This window comes from Miniopterus natalensis, chromosome 15 (genome assembly GCF_054644295.1).
Source record: "Miniopterus natalensis isolate mMinNat1 chromosome 15, mMinNat1.hap1, whole genome shotgun sequence".
Lineage (NCBI taxonomy): Eukaryota > Metazoa > Chordata > Mammalia > Chiroptera > Miniopteridae > Miniopterus > Miniopterus natalensis.
In genome coordinates, this window is record NC_142095.1 from 25,250,909 (window position 1) to 25,269,664 (window position 18,756).

At 40.6% G+C, this 18,756-nt stretch overlaps 1 protein-coding gene across 2 annotated transcripts in view; it reads left to right on the top strand.

Annotated features, from left to right (window-relative positions):
• Positions 1–15,014: 15,014 nt before the first annotated feature.
• Positions 15,015–18,756, top strand: part of PPP2R3A (protein phosphatase 2 regulatory subunit B''alpha) — a 121,203-nt gene continuing 117,461 nt past the window's right edge. Inside the window, exon 1 of one of the 2 annotated variants that reach the window (XM_087824948.1) lies at positions 15,015–15,084. The gene's annotated coding sequence lies outside the window, so the exon portion shown is untranslated. Of the gene's footprint in view, positions 15,085–15,775; positions 15,877–18,756 lie in introns of those variants that run through there. The other variant, XM_016224345.2, reaches the window with a different exon arrangement.

Below are 18,756 nucleotides of genomic sequence, written 5' to 3' on the forward strand. Positions count from 1 at the left end.
GACCTCAGGCTAACTCCCTTCCCCAGGTGATTTCCATCTCCTCTCCACTTCACCAGCCACTCCTGTGACTTCACCCTGAACAGGATCATCACCCAGAACCATTTCAACGCTGACAACTTGGATTCTAATATCCCACCAAAAACCATTACCTGTCCATTTTCCAGTTCTCTCTTTTAAGGCAAACAAACAAAAGCAATTACTTTTTGACCTCATTTAGAATGTTAACCCATGGGTCCCTCTATTTTATTCTAATCTATCTCCCATCTGCTTTCACTGTCTCACCTACTTAGGCCCCGTGTACTATCCAGGGTAGACAGGTGCTCTGTTAGCAGTAAGGCCAGTGGAGCTTAGAAGGGGATTTTTATTTTTTTTTAAGCTCCCAAATCAACTACCCAGAACCACTTCCTCAGTCCTGGATGAAAAGCGGCAGAAAATCCAAATTCCTTCCTCAAATTGATCAAAACATTCTATCACCGCTAAGGCTTACCTGTGTGTCAGGCAGCAGTCCACTTGCACTAACTGAGCACTTCTCTTACTTTTTTGACTAAGAGCTCCCTGGGCAAGGTGTGTCTTCTTTTCTATTCCAATATCACCTAAACAAAAACGTTAGCATAAGAGCACCTAGTACCAAATCATGTAAGAGTGGAAAGGGAAAAACGGATGAATGCTAAATGAAGCCTGAAATTATATAAGTGAAACACAAAGTCAGCCCAAGAGCTGCTGCAATTTAATAGCTGAGGTTTGCATTGAGTTTTCTACCTCCAGGCAAAGGGAGGACTTCAAGTTTCAAAGCAGGACTGAAGCTACTCACTTTGCTGGTTTGTGTTAGCCAAAGTGACTCACTCTCAAACCTGTTTAATATGAAACAGCATTAGGAGACTGGGTATAGCCTCAGGGCGATCAGCTGCTAACCAGCTCAGATTATACCTGCAATGCCTCAAACGTGGCCACTTAAAGTATCTCTCCACATGTCTTCAGTGGCACACACCATTGTACAGGAAAGGAGCCATCCTTGAAGTAGAGAGATCAGGCTTCTGTTTCCCATTCACTTGGGTCAGCCCTGTCTGAAAAATGACGTTGATGCCTTGCGCATAAAATGAGTCAATAACTTCCCTGCCTACCACCTGTGGTAGTTTTAGGAATTGAATGAGAAATATTATGAGAATTAAGTGAGATGATGAAAATGGCAGAGAGCTGTATACCAGGTATTATCATTACACACAGGTATCACAGATCTCCTCTTACGCTTTCATTGGTACAAAAGAGAATTTCTTTGAATGTCAGGAATGAGGAAATAACCACAACAATTTTGCTTCATGCTTTAATATCAACAGCATTGAAAGCACCAATTTAGCTGGTTATTGTGGACTTTTGTCATCCAGGCAGTAAATTGGAGTCTTCTCAAAAAGATTAGCGCTCCCCTCTTCAGTGTTATATGGGGGTATCAATTAGATCATCTCATATTTTATAGTAAGAACTTTAAAGATCAGAGATCCAAGATGGCAGGGAAGTAGGTGCAGCCACTCATCCTGGGCTCCAGCAGAGGGAGACTGGTGTGAATTAGAGTCACCAGTTTTGTGGCTTGGAGAGAGAGCTAAAGGGACAGCCACCAGGATACCTGTGCTGAGTCACTCTCCCACTCCATAAATGCCATCTTTCTTGAATGGAGCACTCCCCTCCATAGCCATCAGCTTGGGGGGATGTAATAGCTCCACCCTCTAGACTCCCTGTAGCCCCACCGTACAGAACTTGTGCCCTACTGAGGAGTCAGCTGCCTGGGCCAACGTGTAGAGGTCTGGGCAGACTCAGAGGATGTCAGTGACTCAGTGGTGTGGCTTTGGGGTGGGAGCCATTCCCCCACTTTCTCATGAACCTAAATGATGCCTTCCTTCCCTTCAGAGGAGATCTGCTAGCCCCAATCTCTGGGCTCCCAGAGGCCCCACCCTCCCAATTAATGGTGGCTCCACCCTATGGAGGTCTGGGCAGAATCTGGGACAGACTAAGTTGTATGGCTCTGGGATGGGTCCAACTCCTCTCACCTTTCCCCAAGCCTGAATGGCACCTCCCCCTCATAGAAAGTCCACTACCCTCATCCTCCCGATTCCTAGTGGACCCATTCTACTGAGATCTGGCCATTATTCCCTCACATGCTTGAGCAGTGCAGAGCTATCCCATAACACAACCAAGTCTTGGTCTGTTTGAGCCTGATAAACTCTGCTGGCTTCACCCTGATGACTTCCTAAGACCCTGACCCACCACAAAGGTTCATGAGCGCCCAATGGGTGGCAGCTAGATTTGGTATACCTTGGTACATTTGCTGAGTGTCCTCAAACCCAGCACTGGCACAGAGTTTTAACCTGTATTGATCTGGTGAACACCACTCACCCCTACCTAGTGATTCACTGAAACCTACTTCATGCAATTCAAGTCCTGCCAGAGGCTCTTTCAGTGACTGAGCCTAACAGGCACCTAAAGGCAGAGAAACAGGCAGAAGTAGATCTCAGGGTGCCTTGGGGTTTTGTGGACTTGCCCCTGGGCCCAGCGCTGGAAGAAGCTGGCCTTGGTGCACAGCTTGGTCCTTCCAATCTAACTTTACACTTATAAGAACTAGAAAAAAAACAACAAACAAAACCCAAAGTGAGTAGAAGAAAGGAAATAGTAAAGATCAGAGCAGAAATAAACAAAATTGAGTCTAATAAAAAATACAAAAGATCAATGAAGCCAAGAGCTGGTTCTTTGAAAAGATAAATAAGATTGACAAATCTTTCAACAGACTCATCAAGAAAAAAAGATAGAGGACCCAAATAAATAAAATCAGAAATGAAAGAAAAGAAGTAACAACCGACTCCACAGAAATACAAAAAATTGTAAGAAAATATTGTGAACAACTATATGCCAACAAACTGGACAATCTGGACAAAATGGATAAATTTATAGAAACATAAAATCTTTCAAACTGAATCAGGGAAAATCAGAAAATTTGAATAAACAGATTACAACTAATGAAACTGAAGCTGTAATTTTAAAAAAATCCCAACAAACAAAAGTTCTGGATCGAATGGCTTCACAGGTGAATTTTACCAAATATTCAAAGAACGAACACCTATACTTCTCAAAATGTTCCAAAAAAAATTCAAGAGGAGAGAAGACTCCCAAGCTCATTTTATGAGATCAGCATTACCTTAATTCTAAAATCAGATAAGGACACTGCAAAGAAACTAAATTATCAGCCAATATCCCTGATGAACATAGATGCTAAAATACTCAACAATATATTAGCAAATCAGATCCAGTGATACATTAAAAAGGTCACACACCACGATCAAGTGGGATTTATTCTGGGGTTACAAGGATGGTACAATATCCGCAAATCGATAAAGGTGATAAGTCACACAAACAAAATAGAGGATAAAATCCACATGATCGAATCAATAGATGCAGAAAAAGCATCTGGTAAAATCCAGCACCCATTTATGATAAAAAGTGGGAATACAAGGAACATTCCTCCACATAACAAAGGCCATATATGACAAACCCACAACCAACATCATGCTCAATGGGCAAAAACTACAAGCGTTTCCCTTAAGATCAGGAACAAGACAGGGATGTCTACTTTCGCCACTCTTATTCAAGATAGTACTGGAAATCCTAGCCACAGTAAGAAGACAAGAAGAAGAAATAAAAGGCATCCAAATTGGAAAGGAAGAAGTAAAACTGTCATTATTTACAGATGGCATGATACCGTATATAGAGAACCCTAAAGATTCCACCAAAAAAACACTAGCACTGATAAATTAATTCAGTAAAGTAGCAGGATATAAAATAAATATCCAGAAATCAGTTGCATTTTTATACACCAATAATGATCTATCAGAAGGGGAAACTAGGAAAAAAATCCCATTTACAATTGCATCAAAAAAATTTTAATACCTAGGAATAAATTTAACCAAGGATGTAAAAGACCTGTACTCAGAAAATTATAAGACACTGAAGAGAGAAATCGAAGGAGATACAAATAAGTGGGAGCATATACCCTGTTCATGGATAGAAAGAACTAACATCATGAAAATGTGAGATGAGTGAGGCACTTGCCTCAGATGAAAAATACAAGTGAGTGCCAAAAAAACTAAAAAATCAAGATAACTATATTTTAATGAATATCTTTCAAAACCAAAATTGATTCCCAAAAAGCCATGATGAATAAAATATCAAAATTGCAAATAAATATCAGTGACAATGGTATGCTACACCCAGAGGCAAAAGGAAAAATCAGTAATACTGACCTTGTCTTTATTTAAAATTTAGTGTTTTGTTCATCACAAATTTTTGCCTTAATTTTGATATATCATAAGTAGCAATTTTTTCTTGGCAGCATCTAAAATTATAGTTTGCCTTAATTCGATATCGTCTTAGATTCAGCTAAATGTTTTCCATGTGGTATGTGGAACGAACATGACTCCTGGCAATCAAACTCAACTTGGCTTTGTCCCCGACTGCTTCCTTTGAACATTTATTCGGTGGAAGACACCTTCCCTGCTCCTGAACAAAAACTCTATGAGTCCCATGGCTTCTCTGTTCTCTCTTAAATAATGGACAAATCCCACAGTCATTTTAAGTCACAAACACAGTCTCAGTTTAACAATTAGAAGGCATAATCCCTTGCAATAATGAAAACTCACAATTTCACTTAGTGGTAAAACTTTCCCCCTTCATCAGCTTACACCTGGCAGCTTGCAACAGAAAAGGGAAATAGGGCCTTCTGCTCTCTGCTCTCCCTGCCAGTCTTTCTAGTCCACTGCTGGTTTTTCTTCCCCAAAATGGTAGGGGATTGGCATCAAGGAGAGAAGATAGACAAGTTCTTACCTGGCTGGTAGCTTCAGGTATCTATAATGTTTGTCTCATCTGGGTGGTCGGAACCTGGCTATTTATTATATAATTAACTCTACTTTTCTGTATCTTCATATATTCTAAAATTTCTTAATTAAAAAAAGAACTGAGAGAGAAAGAGAAAGAATCCTAACTCTACATGAAAATAACTTTTGTTGGTTAGACGCTTTGCCTTATCAGTCTCTCTCTCTCTCTCTCTCTCACTTTACTACTGGTCATTTCTGCTCTCCTGGCCTTCATTTTTATCACCTCTACAGACTTATAAAAATAAAAGTTTGTCTAGATGGAGATAAGCTTCCTTGCCCTGTCACATGCCAGTTTATTTCTTACTCCTTCCGAATAAGCAGGGCAATATTGCATTGGTTTCTAATTTCTTCAAGAATAAATGACCCTGGCCAGAATCCAGTCCACTCCCAGTCCCCTGGGAACTCGTCAAGAGAACTGGAACATCTCTGCCCTGACCTCCAGGGCAGAAATCAACAAGAGTCCCACAGCAGGAAAAGCACTTTAAAAACAGCAGTCACCAAAGGCAGAAAACACATCTTGTTCTCACTACTGAGAGTCCCTCTGTACAGCCTGTCTCCAGGCATTGGAACTGAAGAGACAAGAATGTTGCAGAGGCTAAATAAATGTCCCCACTTTAATAAAATAATTGCTTTCCTTGTTTAGTTTCACAATACTGGCAATATGTTGCTTATTTCCTTGAGTACTCATTTTCCATAGCAAAGTCAATATTCTGCTTTATGGGTATGATTTAAATCATGGTTCTATTTTGCCTTCTAAGGCCTATAGAAGTTGGAACTGGGAAACCATTTGAATTCCCACACATTCCAAAGGGCCTGCCCAGATTCAGGATGTCTAAAGCAAAACACTTTTCAAACATGACAAGCTTCAGGATCATAAGGAGGGGAAAACTAGCTATGGGTAGGCCTTGCAGATAAATCAACAAAACAAAGAGAAACCAACACAGAGTCCAAGCCCTATGACTAGGGCTGGTTTTCACGGTTGGGGAGTTGCTTGCAACAGCTGGCTGAACCCTGGAGGCAGAACATTAAGTGTGGGAGTAAGAGAAGGGTGGGAGGCAAAGAGACAGGCGGCAGTTTTCAGGAGTCAAGTCTGCATTCACTGATATCCCTCAGGCCCTTCAGTCCTCTTTTAAAACTGTCTCAGAGGGGTTAATAAAAATGAACAGAAAATGGTAGTAGATGAGACAATTCAAAATGTAAAATGTAGCCCTGGCCAGTTTGGCTCAATGGCTGGAGCTTCAGCCGGAGGACTGAGAGGTCACAGGTTCAATTCCAGTCATGGGCATGTGCCTTGGCTGCAGGCTTGATCCCTCGGTTGGCCCCAGTTAGGGTGCATCTCTTTCACATTGATGTTTCTTTCTCTTTCTCTCTCTCTCTCTCTTTCCCTCTCTCTCTCCTCCTTTCTCCACCTCCCCTCCTCCCATCCACTCTCTCTGAAAAGCAGTGGAAAAAGTATCCTTGGGTAAGGATTAAAAAAAAAAAGTAAAATGTAGGCCCTGGCTGGTGGCTTGGTTCACTGGAGCATCACCCTGTACACAAAAAGTTTGTGGATTTGATCTCCGGTCAGGGTATATTCGGGAGGCGACCAAGCAATGTTTCTCTCTTACATTGATATTCCTCTTTCTCCCTTCCTCTCTCTGTCTCTTTCAAATAAAAAAAAAACATATCCTCAGATGAGAATTAAACCAAAAAAAAGTAAAACGTAAAAAGGGTGAAAATCTCACAGAACAGATAGGGGATTCTATTAAGCCATGAACTCAGAGAAAAAAATCACATCCTTATTTTCACTAACCTGTAACTGAAAATCTAGCACTTCCTTCTATTATGAGCGAGGCGCTACACCACAGCAGTATTAGTAAGTACTGAGGACTTTGTCGCCATTATAATTCACAGATGTTTTCAATTAACTTTATGGTTGTTGCAAATTCTTGAAGTATCATTTTCACTCATCATTACTTTGAAATTATGATAGCAATTAAATTTGTCACTAGATCTGGATATTTAACCTGTTTATAAAGAAGCATATATAAATGTAGTGTATTTTACTATTTTGATAACTGTATTTCAATAATTGGCTTCCTTTGTTATCGTATGTATTTTATGAAATAGGCTTTGGAACATTATTCCAAGAAGAGATTTACAAGCTTCCTCAGACTGCCAAGGGGGTCTAAGGGTTGGGGGGAGAGTTAAAACCCTTTAATTGGTCAATTGCAGACAAGTTGGGAGAGGACAGAATCCCATCAACCCAAATCCAAAAATGTTTGAAAAAGGTTTTTTGGGGAAAAAGGGGGAAATGGGTAAAGATATAACTTCAGATATGCCTAGGGACTATGCAATTCACTGGGTTATGAAACAAGTTAAATTGTAACTGAAAGGCATGGCCTTAGGGATTCTCTGGTTAAAAAGCCAAACTATATAAGTAGGGATCTAGTTTGTCAAAGGATGGTTCAGGAGGAATAATTCTAGACGGTTAACGTAGATTCAGTGTCCAGTGGATCTAGGTTACCCTAACCTCCAACAGGTAACCCAGATCTGTAAATAAACTGCAGTCCCACATCTTGGCCAAGTAACTCATGTTAATTCAGTTGGTAAGGGTCCTTTCAACCCTGAGAAGGAAACTAGAAACAAAAACAATAAAAGCTTTTATAGGCAACTTCACTTAACCAAATTATTAAACTAATTAACTTTCTCCATTCCTTCTGTAAAACTTACCAACTGGTTCCAAGGCACACTGGGCGCTTGCAGCCAATGGATTTCTCTCTCCAGCATAGTAGCACTTTTCCAAAACTCAATAATAAGAAAACTCAATAAAAATGGACAGAAAAACAATCAGTTATTAAAGCTTACTAGATAGCTATCCCTTTGACAACACCAAATAGTAATCAAGACTGTGTTATTGGCAGAGGGACAGCCAAAAAGATCAATGGAACAGAAGGAGAACCCAGAAACAGAGCCATACAAATATGCCCAACTGAAATTTTTAAAGAGACTTTATTTTTTAGAACAGTTTTTGACTTACAGAAAAATTAGGAAAATAGTACATAGAATTCTCATATATCCTGCATCCAGTTTCCCTTAGTATTAACATCTTACACTAGTATGGAACATTTGTTACAATTAAGAAACCAATACACGATGGGGCAAAAGTAGGTTTACAGTTGTGAGTACACCAGAGTTTATTTTTGTATTATTATTTATTATTGTATTATTTTCCATACAAACAACTGTAAACCTACTTTTGCCCCACCCTGTATTGATAACATTAGTATTAACTAATGGTCATGGTGTGTATTCAGATTTCCTTAGTTTTTAATTGTCATATCTCCTTAGGCTTCTCTTAGCTATGACAATTTCTCAGACTTCCCTTGTTTTTCATGACCTTGACAGCTTTGAGAAGTACAAGTCATATATTTTGAAGGCTGTCCCACCACTGGAATTTGTCTCATGATATTCTCCTTATAAAACTAGGGCTCTGGCTAGTGTGCCACAGTGGTTAGAGCATCAGCCCGTGCACCAGAAGACCTCGGGTTTGAATTCCGGTAAAGCGTATGCACCTCAGTTGCAGGATTGATCCCTGGCCCAGGTAGGGGCATGTGCAGGAAGCAACCAATGGATGTGTCTCCCTCCCATCCATGTTTCTCTCTCTCCACCCTCCCTCCCTCCTTCCTCTCTCTAAAAAGCAATGGAAAAAATATCCTCTGGTGAGGATTAACAACAAAAAAGACTAGGGTGATGGGTTATTGGGAGTAAGATAACAGAAATAAAGTGACATTTGTATACATGAGTCAAGAATATATGTTATCAGCATGATTTATGACTACTGATGCTGAGTTTGATCACTTGGCTGAGGTAGTGTTTGCCAGGTTTCTCCACTGTCAAGTTGCTTTCCCCCTATTTCCAGGCTGCATTCTTTAGAAGGAAGTTACTACCCACTTCCCCCCACCTAAGGAATGGGGAGTTATGGTTTTCTCCTTGAGGGCAGAGTATCTGCATCAATTATTTAGAACCTTGTGTGAGAGTTGTCTATTCTCTCCTGTTTATTATTCAATCATTTATCTCAGTATGTACTCATAGTATTTATTTTATACTTTGAGCTATAATCCAATACTACTTTATTTTGTTGCTCAAATTGTTCCAACTTTGGCGACTGGCTTCCGGTTCACGCCTGGGCACCTTTGACATACCCTCATTAATGCATTTTTGTTTTTTGAAGTTTCTTTCTGACTTTCTGATACTGCAAGATGTTCCAGGATCATCTGATATGTTTTCTGCCCCAGTCCTAGAATCAACCATTTCTCTAAGGAGCCCTATTCCTTTTATTGGAGGATGATATTAGAAACCACAATCTAGGTACTCGGTGTATTTGTTGCCACTGGGACACTCAACTGATTTTTGACAAACATTCAAATCTAGACAGGGGAGAAGGACAGCCATTTCAACAAATGGTCCTGTAGCAATGGGGCACCCATAAGCAAAAAATAAAAACAGCAACAACAACCACCAAAAAAAAAATGAACCTCAAGCTAAAACTCACATCCTGTTTAAAATATAACTCAAAAATGAATCCTGGCTATGATGTAAAATATAAAGCTATAAAACTTAGAAAAAAACACAGTGGAAAATTTTCAGGACCGAGGACTAGGCAAATAGTTCTTAGACTTAACACCAAAAGCATAAGCCATGAAAGGAAAAATTTATAAATTGGATCTCATCAAATATAAAAAATTTTACTCTTAAAAAAACTCTATTAAGAGAATGAAAAGACAAGCTACTACAGACTGGGAGAAAATATTTGCAAACCACATATCCAACAAAAGACTAGTATCTAAAATGTATAAAGAAATCTCAAACTCAACATTGAAAAAATAATCTAATTTTTTTAAATGGGCAAAAGACATGAACAGACATTTTACCAAAAAGGATATACAGTGGTACCTTGGTTTTGGAATGTAACTCGTTCCGGAAGACCATTCGGGTTCTGAAACGTTCAAAACCCGAGGGATCCACAGCCGACAGCGAGGCCTCAGGATCTTGCGCTCAGTGGAAGCCGTGTGGCCCGTTCAACTTCCCAGGCGTGTTCGAAAACCGAAGCATTTCCTTCCAGGTTTACCATTTGTAAACCAAAATGTTCACCAATGGAGACTTCGAAAACCGAGGTACCACTGTACAGATGAAATATATGAAAACATGTTCAATGTCATTATCCATTAGGGAAATAAAAATTTAAAGCACAATGACAAATGAAAACTTATGTTGACTCAAAAAACCTGTACACGGATGTTCCTAGTAGTTTTTTCATAATAGCAACAAACTGTAAGCAACTCAATGTTCTTCAACAGGTAAATAGTCAAATAAATTGTGGTACTTCCATACCATGGGATACTACTAAGCAATAAAAAAGAACAAACTAAAGATACATGTGACAACTCGGATGAATCTCCAGAGAATTATACAGAAGCTCAAGGGAATTTTGTGCAGGTGACAGAAATATTCTATATCTCAATCATGGTAGTGGGGGTTACCCAACTGCAAGTGTTTGTCAAAACTCATAGGACTATACATTTGAAGGGGCAGATTTTACTGTATGTAAATTGTAACTCAATTTTTTAAAACATAAAAAAATGATATAAGCTTTTTAAACCAGATTCCACTTAGTTCAATTACTAAATTAACCAACAGTCTCTATTTCTTCTGTAAAATATGCCATTTGGTATCCAGGAAACTTACAGCTGAGTACGTACAACTAGTTACCCTCTAGTATGCTGGCATTTTCTGCTTTTACCAGTTGAGCACAAACAAAAATCATCTGAGTTTGTTCCCAAACCTACAGGTGTAAGTTGTGCTTGTTTATTATATTTACCTAATTTAATTAAATATGATATAGCCCATGAAATATGAGTGTGGAAAGGAAGATTGTTGTTTCTGTGAAAATTAGGATGAATGCTTTGGAAAGACTAGATAATAGCAACTTGCTAAAAATATATATATTAAACTAGGAGTGGACAAGACAAGCTTTAATGAAAGATCACAAGGAAATGTAAAATCAATCCACATTTACACTGTTTTGCAACTGGCTTAAAGTTTTTGCTCCGTTTTAACATAATCCAAACTAGAGATCATAGAGCAGCAATCTTCAACCCATGTACCGTAAGAATTTTTAAAATGTGCAATTCCTGAGTACTTAGTCAGGGACACAGACCTTTTTTCCTTAGATTTTTAAATAAAAAAATGACAACAGCCAACCAACCATAGCCGTCTGGTGTGAATGCCCTGTCTTAAACCATAAATATATAGTTCATATAATAGAGTTGCATCTTATTGGTTATATCACATAATAAGTTTGTATCTTATTGGTTAATTCTTGGTAGTAGAAATCCTTATATACAAGTATAAGCACCTGATTTTTTTAAAAGTCACTGGAGAAAAAAGGATAGGTAATTACCATTATTAGTATTACTAGTAAATCAATCAAAATTATATCTAGGTATCGTTTTATCAGATCGGCAAAAAATATATTTTTTGGTGTGCTGCAGAATTTTAGTAATTGGTTATGTGTGCCGTGAGATGAAAAAGGTTGAAAATCACTATCATAGAGGATACAGCATGAGAGTGGTTTATGCAATGAAGATGTCTTGGAGCTCCAGTTAACAGACTTATACTCAAAGAGTAAGTATGGAAAATGACTGTTTATTTATATGTTCTAAACTAAATATTTATATGTCTTAAACATTTAACTTAAAATGTTAAACTATGTGCTGAACTATTATTTATTTATGATTCCTCACTTTAGCTAAATTTTTTCTACTAGCCAACCTTACGTAGCCTCCCAGTAAGAGTGGAGAAGTGACTCAAACCTAAGATTTAACACTTTTTGGGTTGAGTTCAAGAACAAGTTGTTGTTTTTAAACATCTTGGCAATTTGGGTGTATTTTGTTTGACAGATAAGGTATTTGAAATGTTGAATTTAGACTTGTGATTTTAATTTGAAATGTCTAAAGCAATTTAATTGATAGTAGACTGGGGTTTTAAATTTGAGATGTGTAAAATTTGAATTGATTATGTTTGTAAACTGTTGGACTTTTTCAGAGAACTGAGGCCCTAATTCTATAACTTTTGAGTTATTAAATTTGTGAATATAGTTTAGGTGATTAGGAATATTGGTTTATTAAGTTTGTGAGCTTGTTTGTTGAATATTTGAAGTGCTTTAGAGAATCAAATATATTACACTTGTAGTTGTAGTTTGAAATATCTAAGAATTCAATCAAGTGAAAAATAAATGTTTAGGGAACTTAATCTATCATTTATAAATTAATTGTAAGTTATAACAAAATGCTACATTTATAAATAAAACAATTAGATTTAGAATTACGTTTAATCTAAGGAAAACTAAATTTTAAAATTGGATACCTTTAATAAATTTGACATAAACAAAAGTCACTCTAAGTGTTTTTGGTGGGCTTTTTTTCTTTCTATATACAAAATCTTGCTTCATAAAAAACTCAAATGATAAAATAATTAAAGAAACAACTTCTTCCACATCCTGGTGCCCCAAAAAACCATCTCCATAACCTTCAAGCAAAGAAAATCAAGAACTTTAAACACACAGTTATTACATGACCCAGTAATTCCACTACTAGATATATAAAAGAAAAATGGAGGCATATGTCCATAAAAAGACTCATACATGAGTATTCACAACAACCTTATTTGTAATAACCAAAAATTGGAAGTAACCCAAATGGCCGTTAGCAGGTGAATGAATTAATGAACCGTAGTATAGGAGATGCTCAACTGCAGGGGCCACAACAGCTGGGCTGGCCTAAACTCTTGAGAGCAAAGATTGTGTATTACTCATTTTCTATTCTTTGTATTTCCACTACCAACCACAGATCCAAGGTGCTCAATAAATAATGGCAAATCGGCTGCTCTCCAGCTACAATTCACCAAAGTGCTCCTGATAGAGAGGCTGACTCCATCACATTGAATCAAATTTCCTATTAGACGTTGTGTGCTTTCTATAACTGTATTCCAAAGGAGCCAAAGGAGTTCTATTGTAAAAGCTGAGGCAATAAAACTGTCAAGACAACCAGGAATTCAGCAGGGATTGGCAGGTCAGCAGTACTGAAATTGCTTCATAGTTAACTATGTACTTCTCAAGAAAGCATTGCACTGCGACCTTTGCAAAGTCCTCTGTCCTGGCCCGCCTTTTTCATGGGAAGGCTCTATGTTTTATGAACCCCAAGAAGGAATATACCTACGAAAGAGGACTCCTCGTGGTTAATTGGGCCCAAAGTGATACCAGAGTCTGGCAGCCATTGCTGACAAAGGCCTCTCATGCACATTGTATGCCAGGGAAATGCCACAGACTGAGCGGCCGAGCCTCCTGCACGGTGTTCTGAACAGGCCTTTATAAAGAAGTTCCTAAAGTCATCTAACAACCAATGGGCTGAGACCTGCCCCATCCAATCAGAGCTTGGAAACTATATCCTCATTTGCATCTTTACTGTCCAATCACAGCAGCTCCATAACGACCAATCAGGACATGATATTTGGACCAATCAAACTGCAAAAATTTGGATTCTTCTTTTGCATAAAAATAAACCAATCAGGGACCAGGGCAGGTGATTTGTCTATGAAAGTCTGCCTCCCGTATGTCTCGTATCCCCTTGGTCGCCAGGTTTTCGCATGAGGCTGTGTTTCCTGATTTGCAAACTGTTTACTGGGATAAAATTTCTCCGTTTACTGCACCCCAGGTTGGGGGACCCTTGTTGGCATTAGATAGGTGTCAACAAACTTTTGTTGACAGTCTCAGATAAGATACCGTAATGCATGTGAAAGGGCTTTTTTAAAAGTGGAAAGCAGTATAAAGTATAGTGGCCTCTTTCCAAAGCATCAGTGCGTCTCACAGAGCTCATCATTTTAACCATTAGAAGAATTGAACTTAGATGAAATTGTTCAGTAGGCAAAACTTGCTTTGTAGTTATACACGCACATATGTATGTATATATATTCCCTTTCACTATAAATACACACACATGGCATCTATCATGTGTTAGCTGCTAGTGACACACAGAGTGAATATGGTCCAGGTGTCCAGGATCAGTCCTCACAGGCCACCTACTCCTAGGCTATTTTTAAGTCTTTGCATACTTCCCATCCCCCACCCCTAGGTGCTGCTTACTCATGCTGTTCAATCTCATGATTGATTAAGTTCTTTAATGTATGTATATACATTTATCATTTATCTTTTTAATTAAGAATTTCACAAATACACTCTTAATTGGAGGTTCCTCATTCTGGGGAAATTTCCATTTTACAAATGTGTTCTTGGAGAGCACATAATTATGGCCAGGTGGTCTGAATTCCTGTGGCAGTTAGCAGGAGGACAATTTTAGGAGGTGCTTCCCAGGCTGTGTTCTCCCAGCTTTCGATGAGGTGTTTTTTTAAGCCAGACCATTTTACCCAGTGTTAATTGGGAAGTGGTTATAAGAGGGTATGTCTCAGAATATTTCATTAAATTGTGCATTGGTTTTATATAGCTTTCTGTATTTGTGTTATATTTAACAATATAACAGTTAAAAATAAATATCTCTTTCAACTTGTTCACTGCTTCACAGCGAAAAGTGGCGTAGGTGCGGGCCACTGGGTGGGTGGGAGTGGCCGGGAGTATCCAGTCCGAGGCGAAAGCAACCCGTCCTGTTGCGTCCGGCCTCAAAGGAACCATCTAGTCTGCTGGAGAAGGGCAAAACAATCAATGACAATAACAATAATGATAATGATAATAACAACCAGAGTAATAACAAATCCGAGAGACTCGCATCTCCAAATAACAGTAAGTACTACGAAGAGCGTCCCCGCGGAGCCGCCAAACGGGACTGCATCTGCAGCGGCTGCTGCGGCTCTCGCGGCGCCCCTGGCGGCCCCCTTCCTGGCCGGGGTCCGTGGGTGGGGCGGGGCCTGGCGGGCGGGGCGGGGCGGGGCGCCGGGCCCCAGCCGAGGGTGGGGACGAGGGGCAGTGAGGGGCGGAGGGGCTGCTGGGCGGGGCGCGCTCGGGCCTCAGCTCCTCACGCGCCACACTCGCAGCTCCATATCCCGCGCCGCCGGGAGCCTTGGCAGCAGGCGCCGTCCGCGAGCCGAGGCGGCAGCCGCAGGAGGAGCCACGGGCTCTAAGGTAGGCGCCGGGACGCCCGCCGCGCGGCCTGGAGCCCAAGCTCCGCGGGCCCGGCCGGAGGGTTGTAGCGGGGCCGGGGGGCGGGCGGTACGCGAAGGCCCGGGCGGGCGGGGCCGGAGCCTGGGGGCGGGGACCGGCCTGGCAGGAGAGGTCGGCCGGGTCTCCCTGCACTGGCTCGGCAGGCGGAGCTGTGGAAGTCGGGGTTCGAGGCCGTGCGGGTGCGTCCGCACGCCCAGGTCGGTCCCGGGCCGTGGCAGCCCGGGAGGTGTGGAAACCGCTTGCCCCGGGGGCGCCCACAGAGGAGAGAAGGCGGGGGACGGCCTGCTCCCTCCCACTTGCGGGTCTCCTAGGCCAGTTCGCCCGCGCAGCCCTCGGGAACTTGTTAACCGGAAAGCTTGGCAGAGAAACAAATGCCAACGTTTTGGAAGAACTGAGAGTCACGTCGTTAGGCGCTGAGGCTTTATTTTCCTTCCCCGCCCCCTGCCCAACCTCGGCCCGACTTGGCCAAAGAAGGATGTGTCACCAGCTCCGGGCCTTGGGCGGGATCCCCAGCCTGGCTGGGAGTGGGAGTACCTGAAACAAAGGTAACCGGAGGCCCGGCAGACCCCCTGCCCAGCCCTTCGGCCGTCCTCGGGCCGCCCCGGTGGGTCTCACTCCCTCGCCGACCCGGCCGCCGCCTCCGAGGGGCTTTCTCCTGGGAGACCTCTCGATGGAAACCAGCTGGCCCAGCTTGTAGTTGATGTTGCATCTGAACTCTGCTGTGCTCATATTATTCTCAATCCTCCGACTCTGGTAAAGCTTAAGGAAATTTTATCCATTTTTAGTGGTGAGCAAATGTAAGGGAGGGTAAATTGTTTGTAAATTATAAGGTATTTTCTTATTAGGAAATGGTCTGAAGGCATGAAATAAAAATTCTTAACACGTAAGCAAAACGTGATTTGTGGTGCCGTCCAAAACTGAGGAAGTGTCCCTTCTCAAATCATTTATGTAGAAAACAGCCCCAAACCTTTGGTTCCAGGCATTTCTCTTTGTTCTTCATTAGTTTCAGGCCTCAGTTTCTTGTAAACAGAGCACCCAGTGCTGAGACCCTAAGAATTGCCATACTAGGTCAGAGCATGTGCATCCAGCGCAGTAGGCAGCAGGCTTGTGTTGTAGTAAAACAGTTTTCTTTCTTGGTGATGCCATTAACAATTATCTCATTTTCATTCCTTTTAGTAGTATCCATGACTGTTAGTGAAAGCCTTTTAAAAATCTGTAGACCAGTCCTAATTTATACATACAATTTATTGACATTGATTCTATCCAAATGGCTCTCCTATCCTCTCTGGCAGAGAACTAACTTATAACATGAGATACTTGTGGGAAAAACTGGAATCTTTTTAATAAACCTGGGAGCTCAGAAATTGAGGACAGGGGAAACAAAAGTGCAGTCTTTTAAAAACAGAGAACTTTACCGGGACTAACCTGGTTGTTGGGGTTCAAAAATAGCTTTATCCATTAACAACCTGAACATTAAGCAGTTAAAGATTTATTTGTATTCATAAGTATTTGCATATTTTAAAATGCAGCTTAACATTCTGGAGTGGAAGGAGCTATCAGACTTTATTCTAAGATGAATTAATTTGGCCTTAATGTTTAGCTGAAACCAGCTGCCCTAAGAGAATGAAAGTTTTGTTTCAGCAAGAAGGGAATAAAGTTGATGAGTAATTTTGGAGTGTGGGATACTAAAGGTGCACCTGTTCAAGCCATAATTCTGCTTTTAAACTCTTCAGAGGCTCCTCATTACCTCTGGCAGACAGTTTCCATGGCCATGGCCCTTGCCACCTTTCAGTATGCAGCTAAAGCTATGTATACTTACCCTCTTAAATTTTTTGACATCTGCTCCATCCCTCCCCCAAAAACTACTGCCCGGAGAAGAATTGATCACCCTTTTGGGCATTATCATTGTCTCTCTAAGTTAGAGGGTTTTGTCCCTGGTACTGTTGACATTTGGACCAGATAGTTCATTCTCGTGGTGGGTTATCCCGTGCATTATAGGATGTTTAGCAGCATTCCTGACCTCTACTTAATGGAAACCAGTATTTTACACACACACACACACACACCACCAGTTGTGACAAATAGTCACACAACCCACACAGTTGTATCAGTCAAAAATGCCTCCAGACATTGCCCTTGGGAGGGCCCCGATTAACCCCACCAGAGAACCACTGCTCTAAACAGACTACAACCTTAACACCAGTGACACTGCATTGTCTTCATTTGCTTATGTGTTGATTTAATCTACTATGCTAAGCTTGAGGGTAGGAGCAGTCTTATTCATTTATTTGACAAATACCTGAAGAAGGGACTACTTTGCCAGCTAGACACTATTTAGGTCTGGGAATCCTGTGGTAAAACAACTGATGTAGTCTTTGCACTCCTAGACATTACAGTCCAAAGAATGAAAGATGCATGTATGTATAATGATACAATTATCCCATGACAATTGTGATAAATTCTGGGAGAAGTACAGGATATTCTAACTACATAAAACAGGGGTCCTGACCTAGTTTGAAAACTAGGAAATTTTCCTTTGGAAATAAACTTTAAGGTGAGTTGGACTTTGAGGATAAATAGAAGTTATAAGGTGAAGCTTAGAGGGACCACACTCCCACAAAAGGAACAGGACCTTTCTGGGAACTTAGAGGCCAGTGCAGCTGGAGCATGGAGAGTGATAGGTGCGGGATGATATAAAATGAAGCTGGGAAAGTAAGTGAAAGCTGTCTCAAGCAGCAGTTCTCAGTTCAGCCTGCTCATTAGAATCACAAGAAGTACTTAATACTAGTCCTGGCCCATTCTCCAAGCTCATTAAATCAGAATGTCTTTATTGGTCCTACTTCCTCCCTAACTGCCATTTTCCCTACACCTCCCAAAGGGATAACCACTGCTACTAGTTTCCAGTAACTTATTGTAACAAACAGCTGGGACTCAGGTGATAGCAGAGGAGATGGAGAGAAGTAGATGGATATAGAATATATATTTAGGAGGCATATGTCTAGACATTTTCTGTGGGCATTCAAGCAAATGCATGTTCTTTCCTCCCGTTTACAAAAATGGTAGCATACTGTACACACTGTTCTGTTTCTTGTTTTGTTCTCTGAACAATGTCTTGGAAATCTTTCTATTTCAATATAGTTTCCTTATTCTTTTGAATGACTAATATTCCATTGTATAGATATACCACAGGTTAACCACTCTTTGATGAACATTTAAGTTGTTTCCAATAACTTACTGTAACAAATAATACTATGCTTGTGCCAGTTCAGGTGTGTGAATATATTTGTAACATGGGTTCCTAGAAGTGGAATTGTTGAGTCAAATGTGTACACACGCGTATTTGTTAATATTTGTGCTTGTAAAAGATCACTCTGGTCATATTAGAGAAAAGGATTTAGAAGGAAATCAGTGAATGTGGGAGACAACATACCCTAAATTAAGGTTACTGTGTGCTGTAGAATGGTGTTCCCCCCAAAATCGATATTTTGAATCCCTAACCCCCAATGTGACTATATTTGGAGATAGTCTTAGGAAGTAATTAAGGTTCAATGAGGTCATCGGGTTGGGACCCTAATCTGATCAATTGGTGACCTTGTAAGAAGAGGAGGGAGGAAAGGCCATGTGAGCACACAG